The following is a 9,858-nucleotide window of genomic DNA, read 5'->3' as shown; positions in this document are numbered from 1 at the left end:
CTAGTAACTCTTTCTCCTCACCACTAGTCTCCCTGCCTACACGTTCTTTCTCTTTCCCTTTCTTTGTGGTTATGCTGCTTACACTTGTCTGCTGCTGCACCTCCTTCTACAGTAAATACAACAGTAAAGATACTAAACTCAGGTACCACAGTAAACGAGAAAAAGAAATGTAAAAGAAGTCTTCTACAATCACCGAACCGATAACACACTCAGTCAACATAGCATAACAAGTAAGAAAACCTGGCTACCCCTCTTGAAACTATTTAAATAAGTTAGACGAATCAAGTCCTAAAGGTAGAAACCCAAGATATGTGGATAGCACACCATACTATATCAAGGAGAACCAAGATAGAATACTGGCCACTACAATCACACACAGTTCTTCTTAGGAAATCCTGAAAGAGAAAAGCAGATGAACACCCCGAAATATATGATATAAACTAATTAGTAGTTAGAATCTAGTAATAAAAAGTAACATATTAATGATTATACTTATGTGAATAATAGTCGTCTGCCATAAGCTTACCGTAGGTACGTATCAGAAATATTTAATTACCTCATTTATCAGTCACTAATTTCATCAGAAGTCAAATTTAAGAATAACTTTACACACACAAACACTGACAGCGAACTAAATAACTAACTTTATCAATGAGTGATCGAGATAATATTTAGCACATAACAAACCAGTAGAACTGCAGCTGTACACACCTCAGACTAAATTACTGACCTTTCTCTTTAAATGCCTTTATCAACCTCTTGTACTTATAAATTAGCTCTTCTGAACTACCGCATTTCTGCTAGCCCCCTTTATTATATTTCCTATTCTGTCAGTTATATCCTCCACCTGTGCCCCTGGGTAGTGTAATCTGATTATTTTCTCCCTATTTACCCCACAGACTATCCTATCCACATGCATTGTCAATGAATCGCCTATAACTATAACCTCCTTATCATCCACATCCTTCTCTGACCCTTTTGTTTTCCTTCCCTCCAATAGTTCCTCGTCTGCAGAAGCCAAGGGCTGAAATTTGTTGCTCAATAGAATAGGCTAATTACAGTTTAATTAACTACTTTTAGCCCTAATAGATAGATAAATCTAGACTGCTTGACTATGAGCTTAGTCATAAAAGTGTATAGTGGCGATTTTTAAAGTGAAATTATCACCAATTGTATTGTAATAACAGAGTAGAGAAGAATAACTCGTCTTGTCAATTGTGTTCTAAAGTAGTTGAACCATTCTGTGTGGACTTTGACGGAAAAAAAAAAGAGGCAATTATTTAAAGTTCTGGATACAGCTGTGGCAACCAACAGTTAAAGTAGTGATTTTAAAGTGAAACTACCACAAACTGTATTATAATAAAAGAGCAGGAATAGTAATTTGTGTTGTCAAACTGGGTTGTAAGATAACTGAACCAGCTTATGTGGAATTTGATGAAAAAGAGACATTTAAAGTTCTGGATACAACTGTGATAACCAACAGTGTAACACACATTTGTATATACGTTTGACTTGTTTTAGTAAAACAAGTGGACTGTGTGCTGTTTGTTTATTGCTAAAATTTATCGCTAACAAGTCATAGACACCTACTGTAAAGAATCCCGCCCACACATAGATAAAAACCTGATAGGACCGTTGAAGACATTAACTTCGTTCATACTTTCTTGTAACTCTATAAGAAACAACTTAGAGTTTTCATATTTGGATATTTACCATCTTCAGGTTTCATGTAAAATATGCATAAATATTTGTCGTTCAACAAACCTTGAGAACATCTAGATCCTCCAGAAGGCTGTGGTAAATGAACGTTAGCTGCATCATTCATTTCTACTTGACTCTGCTGTTACTATCCAACTGCTTTTTTAAGAACTAAGGCTTGTCCAAATGCTCTTGAATTTCCAAAGTTAATTTTACAGATCTTGTGAAGAAAATATCCACTGGGTCCACTACTTCAAACAACTTCTCAAAGATCCATCATTACTTGTCCAATTCTTTCCATTTCTCAGCCAAACACTTTAAGTCCTGCTATGCCCTTTGACCGTTTCTCCTCTTTTAGATCATAATAGCCCTCGTGGCAAGTTGAGCCGACACCAATAGAAAATTTTGTTTTGTCCACAATTACTTAGGTTGCATTTTGAGTAATAGTTTCGACACTGGATTCATTTCTTGGTTTTCTAGCTTGTCATTTTACAGAAAAAAAAGAAGACAGTTACAAATCGTATTTTGATGATGTTGTCACGCAAGTTAAAGCAAAACATTATACAGCACATGTTGGATGCTAGTTTGACTTAAATGGTTTAACTTTTGACCTAATAGCAAATTTGAGGACTGTCTGATGTTGAGATAAAATTTATAAGCGTACTGAAAATATTCAGTATCGTCAGAAATGCCATATAAGAGGAAAACATTAAGTCTGTAGTTACATATGGCAACCATTTTAAATGACGCCACCTAGCGGACGTTTTCTACTCAAATTGCAAGAATTGTAGACCATAATTCAAAGTACTAGAACCATCTTTAAAACAATCTCTATAAAAATGGCATCGGGATTTTAGTAAAATGCCAGTGAAAAGAGGAAACAATATATTTTAGATCTTCTGGAGATATAACATGAAATGTACGGATGTCAAACTATACTGATAGTACATCTTGCCATAAAATTTATATTATGAGTAAAAAGTTTCTGTGTATGACGACTGTACTGAAATTGCTTGGGTTTTAATCAAATTAATATTAGATCTAGGCTTGGAGTTGATAATTATGGCTCGAAATAGAAAGTAATCTTAAGCTTTCAGTTAAGTACATCCCTTGAGAGGATTCATGTTGCCCTAATCGCTATGATTTAAACTTACTCGAGATGTAATGTTTTGTAATACGTTTCTTCTGGGGCCCAGCATTAGTTTAGACTTAAATGTCAGTTTTACATATGGGATCTATTAGGCCTATATTTTGCCTCGATGATCTAGATATACCTTTTACAAGTTGATACGGTTACATGTGTGTATATATATATATAAACATTATTAAATCTAACGACATCTTTACTGATTTTAAGTGTGGAAAACACTAGACGACAAGATCTAGTTGACTAGACCCCATTTATTTTAATATAAACTACACACGTAATCATTAATAGAAATGTTTACAAATACGTTTACTATTACATGTTTTTATCTGTAAAGTCATTTGCTTTCAAATATATGATTGAGCTTAGGTCAGTTATGTGGGCCTGCATGAGAGGACTGATTAATCGAGGCTGAAGAGTACTGGTTAATATTACAGCATTTTCTTAGTTTAAAGCAATAACTTATCCTTGACTTGGTTTATAAATGACCTTTCCTAACCTATAGAAAGCTGGCAATTAAGGAGTCTATAACTGACTCCCTGCTAGCAATTAAACAAAATAGATAAATATGTACAACTTTATATGTGTACAAGAGAAATATATTCAAGTTAAACAAACATTAAAATAGCAAGCAATCTTAAAGAAAAACATTTGCTATTAGCAGCACGGCCACTGGTCTTTTCCCTATGTTAGATTCCCGACTTCTGACTTAAAAAACTTCACGTACGCCGACCACTAAGATATGTTTCTAGGTTCTGACATAAAATTTGTTGGTAGCACTATAACTGAGATGTCTGTACGAGGATGTTACCTGTCTTTTTGCCCGGAATATTACTGGAGACAACACGTGAGCGCCGACTGCATAATGAATTTTTTCTAGCTTCAGACTTAAAAGTTGTTGGAAACACAAGTGCGCTAACTGTATAAAATGATTTTTAGTTTCTTATATAACATTTTATAAGATTCATTACAGATGCGCTGACCGTGTAAGAAGTTTTTCTAGCTTTGGGGATTTTATTAGATAAACTACGAGTATGTTAAACGTAAATAGGTTTTTTGCTTGTTTTTTTACATAAAAGTTGAAGGGTCCCTCAGTGGGTCAGCGGTGAATTTACGGAATTACAACGCTAAAATCTTGAGTTCGATTACCCGTGGTGGACAATGTGCACATAGCCTCTTATATAGCTTTGCATGAAAACAACAACTACGATTGTATAAGGAACCTTTTTTAGCTTCTGAGTTAAAATATTTTTGATAAAAACTCAGGCGTACCGATTGTGTAAGGAATTGTTCTAATTTCACCCTTTAAAGCTAATAAGATGTGCTGACAGTATAAGGAATTGATCTAACTTCGGATCTAAAACTTTATTGGATGCATTACAACTATGCTGACTTATCTAAACGTCTTTGGAGAAGATATCGAGGCTCACAGAGTATGTAAGGAAGTTTTTCTTTCTTTTTTTTATTAAAAAACTTATTAGAGACGCTAAAGATGAGCGTATTTTATTCGGATTTTTTTCTCTAGTTTCTGACATAAAAAGTTGCAGTAGACATATTAGGTTCGATGAATGTATATAAAATATTTCTAACTTTTACTTGAACACAAGATCTTTCTCTCAACCAGAGGCGAAATAGTGGTTTTGAGTGGCAGGGCAAAGAACAATATATTCCTATAATTGTTCCTTGGGGGTGTTACATAAACCTTTGGAATGTCCTGAATTTGCTGTATCCAAATATGCAATCCATTATCACTGTTGAAGACCTTGTTCTAGATCTTATGATCTAATGGTCGGCTACTGCTACTATTATCACTGTTGAAGACCTTGCCCATAGTTAATGACAGTACTTCTTATTATGTAACCGACGGATCTGATACGTGACTCTTCTTCTTTGTCCGTTGTTGAATTTTTTTCAGACCAGAGCCAAATAAGTCTTCAGCAGGTAACTTCAAGCCTAACTGACCGTGAATAAAACTTTGCTATTATCCTATTATCATCGATCGCCATTATTCTCTTGATTACTTGCGTGTGCAAGATTCCGAGATGTTCCTGTGCAGTCACTGTGGATGTGATTATGATGGACTTTTTGACAACCCTTGTTGAGACAAATCCATCTATCAAGCCCAATGATGCTCTGGAAGCACTCGAAAATAGATTTGGTACTGAAAAGGACAGTGATAATAGTAGCAGTAGCCGACCACCAGATCATAAGATCTAGAACAAGGTCTTCAACAGTGATAATAGTAGCAGTAGCCGACCACCAGATCATAAGATCTAGAATTTCTCAAGAAGTGATGCCATTAACTATGGGATTTCTTGATGATGTGGACAGTCATAACTCGATCAATGTTTGTCTGATTTGAAAATTATAAACGTAATCGTCATATCTCATCGTATGTTACATCCTATATAAGTTGCATCAAAATTGGATAACATCCATGTTCATGTGTTCGATCCCTGCCATCGAGGCGTCTCTGATTGTGAGAGAAAGATATTCTGTGTTTAAAGTTTACTGGAAACATTACAGGTGTAAGTAAGTTTGGTTTGTTTTGCATTTCGCACAAAGCTACTCGAGAGCTATCTGTTCTAACTGTCCCTAATTTAGCAGTGATAGACTAGAAAGAAGGCAGTTAGTCAACTCCATCCATCGTCAACTCTTGGGCTACCAACGAATAGTGGGATTAGCCGTCACATTATAACGTCCCTACGCTGAGAGATCGAGCACGATTGGTGACGGGGATGCAAACTCGCGACCCTTAGATTGCGAGGCGAGCGTCCTAACTACCAGGCCATTGTTATCATTACTAGTTGAGACCCATAAAACATTTGCGGTCAAATTAGTATCTATATCGCAACAGTACTTCTTTAAACACAAGATTTCCAGAATAATACAAACGAATTGTAGTCGTAGACACCGAAATGTGTAAGTCCACTTGTATATAAGCCATACTTTATAAAACATTAACTAATGCTAGTCCTAAGTTCGATAAAGCGATAAATTAACACTGTAACCTGTGTACGTTTTTTAATTTAGTTTAGTCGGGACTAAACTTTACTGTACTTAATATTATCAATAAATAAACTTATGATGTCATTCTATGACCTAACGTCCGACGTTTTTGAAAACTTTAAGCTTTTAATGTTGTTGTACAAAATTATTAGTAAATTATATTTACACCCGTCTTTTGTTGTTGTTATTTGTTTATTCATAGAGCAGTTGTATTGAAATGTTCACTGTGTTTTTCAGCTCTCTGCCGAAGCTTGGCTGGTTGTTGTCAAGTTCCTAATGCGCCTGCGCGGTATTTCTTGGGTAAAGTTCTTACTGCGCATGCTTATAATGCGTACTGACAAGCGGAATCATAGCATTATGATTAGTGGCATATTTTAGGATATATATATATATAGCAATTTATTTAGAAAACAACTGCGATGTAAAATAGTTCTATTGGAACATCATTACTTGTACTCTCATAAAAATAATGATTAGTGCTAGTTCTAAATAAATGTTACATACAATCGAGATTTATTTTGCATTTCTTCCTAGCAGAGAACATCTGATTGTCTAAGTTATACCCGTCATATCATAGAAGTTATTTTAAAGCTTATTTATCTTGAAGAGGAGCTGTCGAAGATATTCATACCAATCATCAGAAAAATATTAAAACCATTATCGTTTAAGTATGAATGTCATGAGGCTATAAAATGTAACATAAAATGAAAATTTTTACGTTAGGAGACATTAAAAAAACAACTAATAACCACATGGGGAAAAGTTATGCTTGGAGACCAAGCAAATAATTTAGACTCAGTACTTCGATATCATATACAGGCAGTAATTTTTAAGTTATGAGATCAGAAAGGAATGCAGAAGTTAATAAAATATGTAATCCTACTTTAGAATACCAAGCATGAATTCACAAGGTATATATATGGGGAGAAACACGCAGAAGTCTGACATTTCCACATTCAAAGTTTGTAATTCCTGATCTAGTAGATTAAACATAAAATGAGTAGGCTAAAGTGCAGTAATATACACAGGGCACAAATTCTATCCCAATACCATAACCAAGGAACATTGGCATTGTATATAATCCGTAAAACACAAAAAGAATGTAAACATTATGGTATCGTAACACACTCAGCGTTATCTTACAACGTCTAAATGTTATGTCAGGAAGGTAAACAGAGAATTTAAGGCTACTGAGTTTTCTTTTAATATGAAATGTATGCTGTTGTAAACTGTTTTTCAATTGATATGTAACATCAAAACTATGTAAATCAAGATGGCCCCTACCTCTTACACCGCCACGTTACTTATTATAGGTTACAACTGTCTAGATATGGTTACGAATTATGGTAGTTGATGTTTGTTAAGACTTTTCAATCAATTCAATTATTTGAAAACTCATAAAATAATGCATTATATATAAAACTCTTCAACTTTGTGTTTGGAAGTTATCTATATAAATATAATAGTACTGTCTGTTGTATGTCCATGTAATTACTTCGCAGGGTGTGGAGGTTTATTAGGTCCATGGGGAAGTACATACACGTTTTCAGTTTTGCATTTTGCTGTTTCATGAGAGTTTTTTACCCTTACTTCGCCTCCTGTTGATAGATCTTCTCCAAATTTGGCATGAAGGTTTGTTGGGTCCATGGGGAAATACATATGAATTTTCAGCTTTGCATTTTGCAATTTGCGATTTTGTACAAATACATATAAGGGAGCAATTTTTCATGTCCTAAGATAACCTTTCATTAATCATGAACTTACATAGCTTCCGTCCAGGGGACGGGTATTCCAACTACAATCCTTGAACTCTTCTGTTTTAATTCATCTTATATATTATTATTTTTTCTACTGGTTTCGTGACTTCAGAGTCACGAAACCAGTAGAAGAAAACAATAAAGAAGTGAAAGTAAAACAGAACAGTTCAAGGATTGTGGTGTTTTTGTTATTTGTATCCACAGCTGGAGGCTTGTATGTATTTTGGTTATATACACACACAATAAAATTTCAAAAATTTCTCTTGAAACTTTATTATATATATCTATCCTGAAGGGAGTCGTGGATTGTAGTTGTCATGATATAAAAGACTGTTTGGTTTAAATATTAGTGATTAATTTATATTTGTGAGTGAATAGTTTTATTATTTTTAAGTTTTGTTATAATAAGAGTTAAAAGCAGACGATTGTAGAAGATTTTGGTATCGAGAATGTAGAAAGTGGCCAGACGATTATGTAATAAAAATATAAATAGCGTGAGACTAGCGGGAAGCAGTAGACAGATAATAGCAAAAGTGAATATAGTTGTGTGAAATTAAGTACCGCACAGGTGATAGGCCTAACATTTAATATGTTAGAGTGAAACTAACAGTATAAAAAAAATAAGAAGGATAATTTTATTCCGTCAAAGAGTGGTCCTAAAGTAATTGAATCAGCCTGGGTACACTTTGACAAAAGAAACAGAGGATCTTCAGAAGAAAGAAGACCAAACGAATTACGGTAACTTGCGCTATAACTGTAAGTGAATCACACACAAAATACTAGTACGATAGTAATATAGAGAAGATAGTTCGACTTGTCAACTGAAATTCTAAAGTAATTGAATAGGCCTAAGTAGACTTTTGATAAATAGAGAACTATATATAAATAGTGCTTATGATACGCATGTAATCTCTATAGTGTGAAGACTTTGTTGTACATAGGTTTAACTTGTTCCGAATATATATATATATATTATTTGAAAAAAAGTAAAGTGTGTGCTGTTTATTCATCGTTGAATTTATAGCTAACAAGTCACAGACACCTACTGTAGAAGAATCCTAAGCCTAACAACAACATAGTATATATTTATAATATTAAGAAATATAAGTAAAAGCCATTTATTTCGACAATTGGCAAAAAGAAGAACTTATATATATATATAATTTTTAAAATCTGACAGTAGTACATATCTATATATTACCTTGTGAAGTATCCTAGTGTGAATGTAGATCGTTTTAATATTCGTTTTGACCACTAGGGCTTATGATTTTGTTTGCTATCTGTGTTCTGCCCACCACGGGTCTCGAAACTCGTTTTCTAGCATTGTAACTCCGCAGACATACCGCTGTGCCACTGGGAGCAGGGCGTATAAGCTCCAATACTGAAGAAAAGACCTAACAGACGATGGTACAAAACCAGTTAGATTCAACCACAATAAACTGATGGTAATGCTGCCAGCAGTCTTACTGTTGTATTCCATCTGTTTCAGAATCTCAACAAATATCGGGTTTTGTTAGAATTGTCAGCTGTGTTAGTGGTTCATTTACTTCAACTTGAAGGAAACCTGTTTTAGTAATATATATATAAATCATCATACAATTTTTAAACGTTTAGTACTGAACGAAGACCATATATTTTTACTTTCATGTTAAAACATTTATATATGAAGTTCACTATAAGCTTCAATAACAACATAGTATTTTAGGTAACCTATTAACATTAACTATGCGAAAGAAACAGTTTATTTTTTTATTCTTAAGGTGACGTACTATAAGTCTAGTTAAATATATTTCTATGGTGGAGACTTTAGTATTATTAGGCTAGTTTCCTTTTATGTATATATTTAAATTGTTTATGTAGTGAGCGTTAGAATATAGAAAGGCTAGGTTCATGGAGGATTGTAAGTTTGTAATCAAATATAACGAAGTTTGTTCAGTCTACTAGAATTAATTTCAATATTTCTGTATTTGTCTGTTGGTGTTGATAAATACGTTATTATTTAATAATAAACGTCATGATTAATATAAGTTATTATTTGATGATAAACGTCATAATTAGCAGTCGCTGTGTACAGTCTCAGGAAAAGTGCTTAGTTTAGGCAATGCAAGATTCTAGACAAATCATAATTACAAAAAGAAAAAAATAACCAATTCTTGAACTGTTCAAAGTAATGAGTTATTGGAAGTATAAACTACAAGTGTAAAGTTTGTTTGTTTGTTATGGATTTCGCGCAAAGCTACACGAGGG

The sequence above is a fragment of the Limulus polyphemus genome, unplaced genomic scaffold (genome assembly GCF_000517525.1).
Source record: "Limulus polyphemus unplaced genomic scaffold, Limulus_polyphemus-2.1.2 Scaffold2184, whole genome shotgun sequence".
Lineage (NCBI taxonomy): Eukaryota > Metazoa > Arthropoda > Merostomata > Xiphosura > Limulidae > Limulus > Limulus polyphemus.
Note: the sequence above shows the minus strand (reverse complement) of the source record.